Source organism: Eurosta solidaginis, chromosome 4 (genome assembly GCF_040869045.1).
Source record: "Eurosta solidaginis isolate ZX-2024a chromosome 4, ASM4086904v1, whole genome shotgun sequence".
Classification (NCBI taxonomy): domain Eukaryota; kingdom Metazoa; phylum Arthropoda; class Insecta; order Diptera; family Tephritidae; genus Eurosta; species Eurosta solidaginis.
In genome coordinates, this window is record NC_090322.1 from 234,732,607 (window position 1) to 234,744,792 (window position 12,186).

Below are 12,186 nucleotides of genomic sequence, written 5' to 3' on the forward strand. Positions count from 1 at the left end.
CTCTACGCGTTGGCGATGGCGAGTACCGAAGAAGATTTAATGATAAGCTGTACGAGCTATACGCAGACATCAACATTGTCCAGCGAATTAAAACGCAGCGGCTGCGCTGGCTAGGCCATGTTATGCGAATGAAAGATGATGCTCCGGCCAAGAAAGTGTTTCTATCGGAACCCGCCTATGGAAGCAGAGGTAGAGGGCGGCCCCCACTCCGTTGGAAGGACCAGGTGGAAAACGATTTAAACTCCCTTGGTGTGACCAATTGGCGCCGGTTGGCGGAGCGAAGGAGCGACTGGCGCGCCTTGTTGGACGGCCATAACCGTTTAGACGGTTAAGCGCCAATTAAGTAAGTAAGTAAGTAAGAAAGTAATTTAAAAGTTTTGCAAGCTGTAATTTGGCAGTCGTTGAAGATATCATGATGAAATTTGACAGGAACGTTACTCCTATTATTATATGTATGCTTAATACAACAAAATACAAAAATAAAAGAAAATTTAAAAATTGGCGTGGTTCCGCCCTTTTTCATTTAATTTGTCTAGGATGCTTTTAATGCCATAAGTCGAACAAAAATTTACCAATCCTGGTGAAATTTGGTACGGGCTTAGATTCTAGGACGATAACTGTTTTCTGTGAAAAAGGGCGGAATCGGTTGAAGCCACGGCTAGTCCTTCCGCTCGGCCGTTAATATGATAACTTGAGCAAAAATTGATATATCTTTACTAAACTTAGTTCACGTACTTATATGAACTCACTTTGTATTGGTGTAGAAAATGGCCGAAATCCGACTATGACCACGCCCACTTTTTCGATTTCGAAAATTGCGAAAAATTAAAAAAATGTCATAATTCTATACCAAATACGAAAAAAGGGATGACACATGGTAATTGGGTTGGTTTATTGACGCAAAATATAACTTTAGAAAAAAACTTTGTAAATTGGATGTGACACTTACCATATTAAGTAGAAGAAAATGAAAAAGTTCTGCAGGGTGATACCAAAAGCCCTTGGAATTATGGCAGGAATACTGTTCGTGGTATTACATATATAAATAAATTAGCGGTACCCGACAGATGATGTTCTGGGTCACCCTGGTCCACATTTTGGTCGAAATCTCGAAAATGCCTTCACATATACAACTACCACAACTCCCTTTTAAAATTCTTATTAATACCTTTAATTTGACACCCATATTGTACAAACAAATTCTAGAATCACCCCTGGTCCACCTTTATGGCGATATCTCGAAAAGGCGTCTACCCATAGAACTAAGGCCCACTCCTTTTTAAAATACTCATTAAAACCTTTCGTTTGATACCAATATTGTACAAACAAATTCTATAGTCTGCCCTGGTCCACCTTTATGGCGAAATCCCTAAATGGCGTCCACCTATATAACTTTGGCCCAATCCCTCTTAAAATATTCTTTAATACCTTCCATTTGATACACATGTCATACAAACACATTCCAGGGTGACCCTAGGTTCATTTACCTACATGGTGATTTTGCCTCCATAGCTCTCAGCTGAGTATGTAATGTTCGGTTACACCCGGACTTAGCGTTCCTTACTTGTTTACTTTAGACTATAACACTGCTTATGAAGTGTCATAATCCCAATTGGGATAATGTGACTTCTGAGCTTAAAGCGAAGATTTACATAAACAGCTCGAAGACAATCAACTTGGGGTTCTGAGTAGTTTGCTGTTTTGTTGCCGAACACCTAAGTTCGAGATCCTATGGGATCCATTAATTACATGAAGTTTACCAAGGTTTTCGGGCAACAGTCACCTTTTGACCCATGTTGTTGTTGTTGTTGTTGTATTAACAGTGCTTCGCCCCACTAAATGGGAACGACCACTCACAAATTATCATTGAGATCCTCTAACGGGAGTCCAAGGAAACTGGCTGTTTCAACATGGGTGGACCATAGGGAGATGGGTGTTAGAGGCATAGGTTCCACATTACAATTGAAAAGATGGTTGGTGTCATGTGGGGACACATCGCATGCAGGACGTACATTACGTATGTCGGGGGTGATTCTGAACAAGTAAGAGTTTAACCTGTTACAGTATCCCTAACGGAGTTGTGCCAGGGTGACTCGTGTTTCCCTTCGTAGTGTCCTTTCTTCTTCTGCAAGGGTGGAATAATGCATATTAATAACGGAGTTCACCGGGCGCGTCCTGACAAAGGCGTTTACCGATTATGTGTGGATATGGCCAAGGGCCTGCTTATGCTTGCCTGAATCAAACGGCAGTGTTGGCAAGTGCCGGATCTCGGCATAGTGCTTTAGGAGATGTTCCCTAAATCCCCGTAGAGGCGGTGTTAAATCAAGCAGTTGTATGCTAGGATGTCCTGGTTTGTGACAATTAAGCGAGAACTGTTTGTTCAGCATTTCATTGTGCTCCTTGATATTGAGCTCTTTGGCCTCACTATGTAGTTAGTGTTCGGGAGTCATAAGGAGACATCTGGCAGTTCTGATTGCAACATTTTAGCAGGTCTGTAGCCTTTTCCAGTGTGTAGTTTTAAGACCAGGCGACCGGACTGGTGACGCGTAGCTCATGAGCGGCCGGCCAATTGCTTTGTACGTGGTTAGCAACGTTTCCTTATCTTTTCCTCATGTGCTGCCGGCAAGCGGCTTGAGGATTTTCTTGCGACTTTGTACTTTAGAAACAATCTCGGTGGCATGAGCTTTGAAGGTTAGAGTATTACGAATATTACCCCTAACATCTTTGGGTGACTGACAGTCGGTAGTGTGACACCATCTACGCGTACGTCCAACATTTGCGACATCTGTTGCTTCCACGTCGTAAACAGGGTGGCCGTGGATTTTGTCGGTGATAATGCCAAGTATTCGCGAGGTTAAAAAACCGGAAATATCGGGGATATAGCTGTTTATTTTAGAAACTAATTCATCAACTGAAGGGCCAGGTCCTGTAACCATAATCGTCCAGTCGTGAGCAAAGGAAATGATTGGGACTCCTTCTGGTGGGGAAGGGAGTTTTGATATGTAAAAATTAAACAGAAGCGGGGATAGGACACCACCCCGTGGAACCCCCTGTTTAATTTTTCTAGGTTTAGAAATTTCGTTCCTAAATTCAACTAACGCCTGCTGACCACTCAGGTATTTAGCGGCCCATATTTTTAGACAAGCAAGAAGGTGTGAACTTTCTATGTCTTGGAGTAGCGTGCCGTGGTTGACTGTGTCAAAAGCGTTTGACAGGTCAAGTGCCACGAGCACCGTCCTATGATGGGGTTTTTGCTGATTTAACCCGTAATCAATCTGGGTGTTAATGGCATTTAGCCCGGTGGTTGTGCTGTGCACTTTACGGAAGCCATGTTTGTGCGTGGCTAGGCGAAGATTTGCCTTGAAATGAGGGAGCGAAACGGTTTCCAGTGTCTTTGCTACTGGCGAAAGGATAGATATCGGTCGATAAGACTCGCCTTTGTTTGCAGGTTTGCCAGGCTTTAGTAGCGCGATTATCCTAGCCATTTTCCATTTTTCGGGAAAGACGAAGGATTCCAGTGACAGGTTGAAAACACGTGTTAGGTATTTTATTCCCTCATCGCCAAGATGTTTAAGCATTTGCATGACTGTTCCGTCAGGGCCTATCGACTTGGAAGACCTGGCCTTACGGATGGCTGCTTCAACCTCTGTGGGGGTGATGGTAATTGGTGGCACGTCGTGTTTGTGTTTATGGGCTCGTCTGTTTGCACGACGTCTGGCTTTGTCTACAGAAGAATGCATTATAAATTTTCGGCAAAAGCCGCGCACGCATTTCTTCGAATCAGATAAAGTTTTATCACCGAAGGCTATAGAAACTTTGTCATTGTGTTTGGTAGGATTAGACAAGGATTTGACGGTTGACCACAATTTACCAACACCGGCAGAGAGGTTGCACTTCCTTAGATGTTCCTCCCATTTCGACGTTTATGTTCATTTACCAGCCGCATGATATCCAAATTAAGACTCCTAATAAGGGTGTCTCTATGGTTGATGTGTGTCGCAAGGTCACGTTATCTTGCTAAATTTGCGGCTTCGGCCGGGAAATGTGGTATGATTTCAAGTATTCTACCGGCCGGGATGAAGCGTGCAGAAGCTGAAGCGATGACCTTGCGGAACGCACGCTAGCCCTGCCGGACATCGGTCGGAATGGGAAAAGCAGCAAAGGATTGGTTTGTAAAGGATGTTTACAATCCCAATTGGCTTTTTTATTAAATTTAATTAAAATTAAATTAACGAAAGTCCGCTTTTCAGAGGTGATAAAATTTGCGGGTCGCTCAATTGAAAGGAGTATGGGCAGGTGATCAGAAGCTAAAGTAAGGATCGGCTGCCATTCAACGCAATTATGAGCCCTGGACTGACGATTGAGTTATCGGGTGAGCTATGGCAATTACCTGCAATTCTGGAGGGGAGCATCGCCCTTTATCGTGCAGAAAGTCGTATTGTCTATTTGCTCTACTAACTGCCTGCCTCTGCTGTCGACTGGGAAGCTGGAATGCCAGAGATCGTGGTGAGCGTTGAAATCGCCAAGGATAAGACGGTTTTCGCCACAGAGTAGCGTACTGATATCAGGGCGGTAGCCACTTGGAAAGCAGGTGGCAGGGGGAATATAAATGTTAATTATTTCTAGGTCAACATCGCCGGATGGTTATGCCTTGACTTTCTAAGGTATTATCCCTGCGGCTGATGTTAGGATGAAATAAACTTGATTGCACGGTGTGCTGAGAGATAAAGGCAAGGCCACCACCATTACCCATTGTGCGATCTGGCCTATGCATGTTGTAGCCATCGTAAGTTCGGAGGTCCGATCTGGCAGTTAGCTTTGTTTCTTGAATTGCGGCAATACGGATATTATTTTTATTCATGTAGTCAACTATCTCCGCGATCTTGGCAGTTAAACCGTTACAACTAAGTTGCAGAATTCTGGAGTGCATAGGGGGGGGGGGGGGGGGGGGGGGAGGGGGGGGGGAGGGGGGCAGTCGTCACTCTGGGAGTCCGAAATGGATGAAGGCGCCTTGAAGGATATAGACTTTGTCGAGTGTGCTGTGCGATTGCTGCCGGTGTACCTGGTGTCAGTAAGTTGGTATTAGTGTTTTGGCAGCAAGGTACAACGAATGTGCCGGTCGGACGATTTCCATTTGTAAGCCCAGAGCATCTATGAAGGTGGCATAGGTCAAGGCATGAAATGCATTGGACCGATGCCGCGATCGTAAACACTCTGAGCCGGCACACGGAACACACGGTGTTGGGGAAAAGGACTTGACGCCTCCTTCTTACGCGAGTACGAGTGTCGGAAAGGGAGGGTAGGGACGGGGGTAAAAGCTGGTGCTAGGCATTGCCACTATCCATGCTACGTAGATTGTAGTGATGGGTTGTAGCGGCCGCATTAGGTGGAAGCGCCGTTGGCCACTCTGGCAAAAGGGCCAGCTGGGGGATTTTCATGTCTTGGACCAAGCGGCTTGCCACATGAAATAATATTGTCATCTCCGCTGAACGGGTTGTGGGCTGATCTTGGGATCCACCACGTCAAACCACACTTCAGTGAAAAACTCAACAAAGCCTCGGATAAGAAGACAACCTTTAACTGATGACAACTATGGCAAACGTTAAAAGGGCTATGATTTGAGGGCATGCACCTGGAATGTCCGCTCCCTGAATGGGATTATGACAGATGCTCGGCCGGTTGATGTCCTCGTTTAAACAAAATCCAACATCCCCACCATCCAAGAAATTCGTTGGACCAAGCAAAGGAAGAAGATTAAAAATTGTGACATCTACTGGAGCGGCCAGGTGAAAGGCGCCACAGAAATAACCAAGCGTAAATGGTCGTGGATTGGTCACACTCTCAGAATACCTCCAGTAAATATAGCCAGAATAGCATTGCGATGGAATCCACAAGGAAGTCGACGACCTGGTGCACCTGCGAAAACTTGGCGCAGAACTGTGGATAAAGAACTCGAAGACGCAGGATATACGTGGAATGACATCACAAGAACTGCACCTAACAGAATAAGATTTAAGTCGGTGGTCGAGGCCCTATGCTCCAATAGGAGTTGAGGAGGATGATGATGATGATGAGAGTTAGAATGCACACATAAGCAATGCGCCGGCATGAATATGGTCATATCTAGCACGAGGTTCATGTATAAAAAATATACATCAAGCTACATGGCTGTTTACCGATAGAAATACACGCAATCAGATCGACCACGATGTGGTAGACGGACGGCATGCCTCTAGTGTTTTAGATGAGCTCACGTTCCGAGGATCTAACATCGACTTGGAACACTATCTCGTCGCAACCAAAATATGCGCCCGTCTCTGCGTGGATAAAACCAGATAACAAAAAACACAAGGAAAGCTAGACGTCGAAAGGCTGCAATCGCAACAGACCGCCAATGATTTCGCAAATCGACTCTCATACCTGCCCGTCGAGAGCACAAGTGAACCCAACGGGATGCAGGACTAGTGGAAGCATATCTCTTACGCACTTCGTACTGCCGCCGAGAAAAAATTTATTACCGGCGACCAGGGAAAAAATTTGGTACAATGAAGAATTTCGCGTTGCAACTGAAAGAAAAGACGCTGCCTACAGGGCTTTGTTAAAAGCGAGTGCAACAAGAAGAGTGTGTGAACGCTAGCGCTAGTTGAAATGGAAAGCGAGACGACGCCCTTTCAGGAACAAAAAGGCAGTTTCCAGTTATAATTGAGGTGAGCGTTTCCTAGATCCAATTTTCTTCAAATTTCCAATGTGTCCTTAATTGGTGACCACAAAGCTTTTATGCAAATTTTCATTGATTTGGGAGAACTCCTTCGAGACCTACAAATTGATATTGCACGACGAACATTTGAAAGTCTGATAAAGCGAAATATTTGCGAAAAAGTGATTTGTGTGACCATTGGCCATTGATTACCTAAAATTTTACTGGGGTGCATAGCAACCAGGTGACCATAGTCTTATGTCACACGCTAATCCTTCTCTGTATGAAATGTTTTTTTATAATTAAGAAGTAAATATTATCAAGCGATCATGTGGTTTTAAATAGTAATTTCTTTATTTGTTGAACTGAAATGAACACAAAAGAATTGCTAACGAGAAATTAATTAAGCTTTCCGTTGTTTCGTGTGAATAAATATAAATAAGGAAACGTTATTTCCTCAAGTTTTCACAATTTTGTATGAAAACAACTGAAAAATGTATGTTAAAGCTATAAAAAACAAATCTTTATTTTTTAATCATTAGGCCCATTGTCTTGGTAAAGAATAAACAATCGTATAATCTAGAACGTGGACATACTTGTTTCAATGCGGATATATACATACATGACATAATCCCAAACGCATAGCCCCAAATTTTTTACTTGAGTTTATGCCCCTGCCTTTGGGTGTCATAATCCTAATTGGGATAATGTGACTTCTGAGCTTAAAACGAAGATTTACATAAACAACTCGAAGGCCGAACACTTAAGTTTGAGATCCTCTAGGATCCATTAATTTCAAGAAGAGGGGCCACGCTGTGGTAGACGGACGGCATGCCTCTAGTGTTGTAGATGTGCTCACGATCCGAGGACCAACATCGACTTGGACCATTATCTCGTCGAAGCCAAAATATGCGCCAGCCTCTGCGTGGCCAAAACCATAGAACAAAAAACACAAGAAAAGCTAGACGTCGAAAGGCTGCAATCTCAACAGACCGCCAATGATTTCGCAAATTGACTCTCACACCTGCTCGTCGAGAGCACAAGAGATCCCGACGGGATGCAGGATTAGTGGAAGCATATCTCTTACGCACTTCGTATTGCCGCCGAGAAAAAATTGATTACCGGCGACCAGGGAAAACATTTGGTACGATGAAGAATGGCGTTTGTCTACGGGGCTTTGTTAAAAGCGAACACAACAAGAAGAGTGTGGGCACGCTACCGCGAGTTGAAAAGGAACGCCCTTTCAGGAAGAAAAAAGCAGATGCAGAAAGGCGGGAGTGTAAGGAGCTTAAGCCGCTAGCCACCAAGTATAACGTCCGCAAAATTTCTCAAAAAAATTTAAATTTAAATTCTCTGTTATCACACATTTGTATGCACAGCTGATATTATCTACATCCTCTTTGTAGTTCATGGCATTATTTATCTGCTGTTGGATTCGAAACCCTTCCAACGTTAATATTTTCTTTGTTTTGCTTTCCACATCTATTATGCGTGGATTATCGAAATCAGCTGAGTGATCGAAATTGTTGATGTGCTGCGCCAAAGCTGTCGTCATCTTTCTATTTTTTGCGTCTGCTTTAGGTTCGCCTATTCTCTCTCCCAAAGCTCGCTTCGTTGTTCCTATATATATTTTATCGCAAGGTTCGCCTTTTTATACTCAATTGAGCAGAGCTCACGGAGTATATTAAGTTTGATTGGATAACGGTTGGTTGTACATATATAAAGGAATCGAGATAGATATAGACTTCCATATATCAAAATAATCAGGATCGAAAAAAAATTTGATTGAGCCATGTCCGTCTGTACGTCTGTCCGTCCGTCCGTCCGTTAACACGATAACTTGAGTAAATTTTGAAGTATCTTGATGAAATTTGGTTTGTAGGTTCCTGAGCACTCATCTCAGATCGCTGTTTAAAATGAACGATATCGGACAATAACCACGCCCTCTTTTTCGATATCTAAAATTTCGAAAAACCGAAAAAGTGCGATAATTCATTACCAAATACAGATAAAGCGACGAAACTTGGTAAATGAGTTGAATTTATGACGCAGAATAGGAAATTGGCAAAATTTTGGACAATGGGCGTGGTACCGCCCACTTTTAAAAGAAGGTAATTTAAAACTTTTGCAAGCTGTAATTTGGCAGTCGTTGAAGATATCATGATGAAATTTGGCAGGAACGTTATTCTTATTACTATATGTACGCTTAATAAAAATTAGCAAAATAGGAGAACGACCACGCCCACTTTTAAAAAAAAATTTTTTTAAAGTCAACTTTTAACAAAAAATTTAATATCTTTACAGTATATAAGTAAATTATGTCAACATTCAACTCCAGTAATGATATGGTGCAACAAAATGCAAGAATAAAAGAAAATTTCAAAATGGGCGTGGCTCCGCCCTTTTTCATTTAATTTGTCTAGGATACTTTTAATGCCATAAGTCGAACAAAAATTTACCAATCCTTGTGAAATTTGGTAGGGGCTTAGATTCTGGGACAATAACTTATTTCTGTGAAAAAGGCGAAATCGGTTGAAGCCATGCCCAGTTTTTATACACAGTCGACCGTCTGTCCTTCCGCTGGGCCGTCAACACGATAACTTGAGCAAAAATCGATATATCTTTACTAAACTCAGTTCACGTACTTATCTGAACTCACTTTGTATTGGTATAAAAAATGGCCGAAATCCGACCATGACCACGTCCACTTTTTCAATATCGAAAATTACCAAAAACGAAAAAAATGCCATAATTCTATACCAAATACGAAAAAAGGAATGAAACATGGTATTTGGATTGGTCTATTGACACAAAATATAACTTTAGAAAAAAACTTTGTAAAATGGGTGAGACACCTACCATATTAAGTAGAATGAAATGAAAAAGTTCTGCAGGGCGAAATAAAAACCCTTGATATCTTGGCAGGAATACTGTTCGTGGTATTATATATATAAATAAATTAGCTGTACCCGACAGATGATGTTCTGGGTCACCCTGGTCCACATTTTGGTCGATATCTGGAAAACGCCTTCACATATACAACTACCACCACTCCCTTTTAAAAGCCTCATTAATCCATTTAATTTGATACCCATATCGTACAAACATATTCTAGAGTCACCCCTGGTCCACCTTTATGGCGATATCTCGAAAAGGCGTCCACCCATAGAACTAAGCCCCACGCCCTTTTAAAATACTCATTAACACCTTTCATTTGATACCCATATCGTAAAAACACATTCTAGATTCACCCCTGGTCCACCTTTATGGCGATATCTCGAAAAGGCGACCACCTATAGAATTAGGCCCACGCCCTTTTAAGAAGACTCATTAACACCTTTCATTTGATACCCATATTGTACAAACGCATTCTAGAGTCACCCCTGGTCCACCTTTATGGCGATATCTCGAAAAGGCGACCACCTATATAACTACCACCACTCCCTTTGAAACCCTCATTAATACCCTCTTTTTTGATACCGATATCGTACAAACACATTCTAGAGTCACCCCTGGTCCACCTTTATGGCGATATCTCGAAACGGCGTCCACCTATGGAACTAAGGGTCACTCCCTTTTAAAATACTCATTAGCACCTTTCGTTTGATACTCATATTGTACAAACGCTTTCTAGAGTCACCCCTGGTCCACCTTTATGCCGATATCTCGAAAAGGCGACCACCTATACAACTACCACCAATCCCTTTTAAAACCCTCATTAATACCTTTAATTTGATACCCATATCGTACAAACACATTCTAGAGTTATCGTTGGTCCACCTTTATGGCGATATCTCGAAAAGGCGTCCACCTATAGAACTAAGCCCCACACCCTTTTAAAATACTCATTAGCACTTTTCGTTTGATACCCATAATGTACAAACACATTCTAGAATCACCCCTGGTCCACCTTTATGGCGATATCTCGAAAAGGCGTCCACCTATAGAACTAAGCCCCACACCCTTTTAAAATACTCATTAGCACCTTTCGTTTGATACCCATATTGTACAAACGCATTCTAGAGTCACCCCTGGTCCAACTTAATGGCGATATCTCGAAAAGGCGTCCACCTATATTACTAAACCCCACGCCCTTTTGAAATACTCATTAACACCTTTCGTTTGATACCCATATTGTACAAACGCATTCTAGAGTCACCCCTGGTCCACCTTTGCGGCGATATCTCGAAACGTCGTCTACCTATGGAACTAAGGATCACTCCCTTTTGAAATACTCATTAACACCTTTCATTACATACCCATATCGTGGAACAAATTCACCTTTATGCCGATATCTCGAAAAGCCGACCACCTATACAATTACCACCACTCCCTTTTAAAACCCTCATTAGTACCTTTAATTTGATACCCATCTTGTACAAACACATTCTAGAGTCACCCCAGGTCCACCTTTATGGCGATATCTCAAAAAGGCGTCCACCTATAGAACTAAGCCCCACGCCCTTTTAAAATACTCATTAATACCTTTCGTTTGATTCCCATATTGTACAAACGCATTCTATAGTCACCCCTGGCCCACCTTTATGCCGATATCTCGAAAAGGCGACCAACTATACAACTACCACCACTCCCTTTTAAAACCCTCTTTAATACCTTTAATTTGATACCCATATCGTACAAATACATTTTAGAGTCACCCTTGGTTCACCTTTATGGCGATATCTCAAAAAGGCGTCCACCTATAGAACTAAGCCCCACGCCCTTTTAAAATACTCATTAACACCTTTCGTTTGATACCCATATTGTACAAACACATTCTTGTCACCCCTGGTCCACCTTTATGGCGATATCTCGAAGAGGCGTCCACCTATAGAACTAAGACTCACGCCCTTTTAAAATACTCATTAACACCTTTCGTTTGATACCCATATTGTACAAACGCATTCTAGAGTCACCCCTGGTCCACCTTTATGCCGATATCTCGAAAACGCGACCACCTATACAACTACCACCACTCCCTTTTAAAACCCTCATTAATACCTTTAATTCGATACCCATATTGTACAAACACATTCTAGAGTCACCCTTGGTCCACCTTTATGGCGATATCTCAAAAAGGCGTCCACCTATAGAACTAAGCCCCACGCCCTTTTAAAATACTCATTAACACCTTTCGTTTGATACCCATATTGTACAAACACATTCTTGTCACCCCTGGTCCACCTTTATGGCGATATCTCGAAGAGGCGTCCACCTATAGAACTAAGACTCACGCCCTTTTAAAATACTCATTAATACCTTTCGTTTGATACCAATATTGTACAAACGCATTCTAGAGCCACCCCTGGTCCACCTTTATGCCGATATCTCGAAAACGCGACCACCTATAAAACTACCACCACTCCCTTTTAAAATACCCATTAATACCTTTAATTTGATACCCATATCGTACAAACACATTCTAGATTCACCCCTGGTCCACCTTAATGGCGATATCTCGAAAAGGCGTCCACCTATACAACTAAGGC

The 12,186-nt window shown here is 42.5% G+C and overlaps 1 protein-coding gene across 6 annotated transcripts in view; it reads left to right on the forward strand.

Annotated features, from left to right (window-relative positions):
- Positions 1-12,186, forward strand: part of LOC137251077 (otoferlin-like) — a 635,511-nt gene that overhangs the window by 398,608 nt on the left and 224,717 nt on the right. The window lies entirely within an intron of this gene.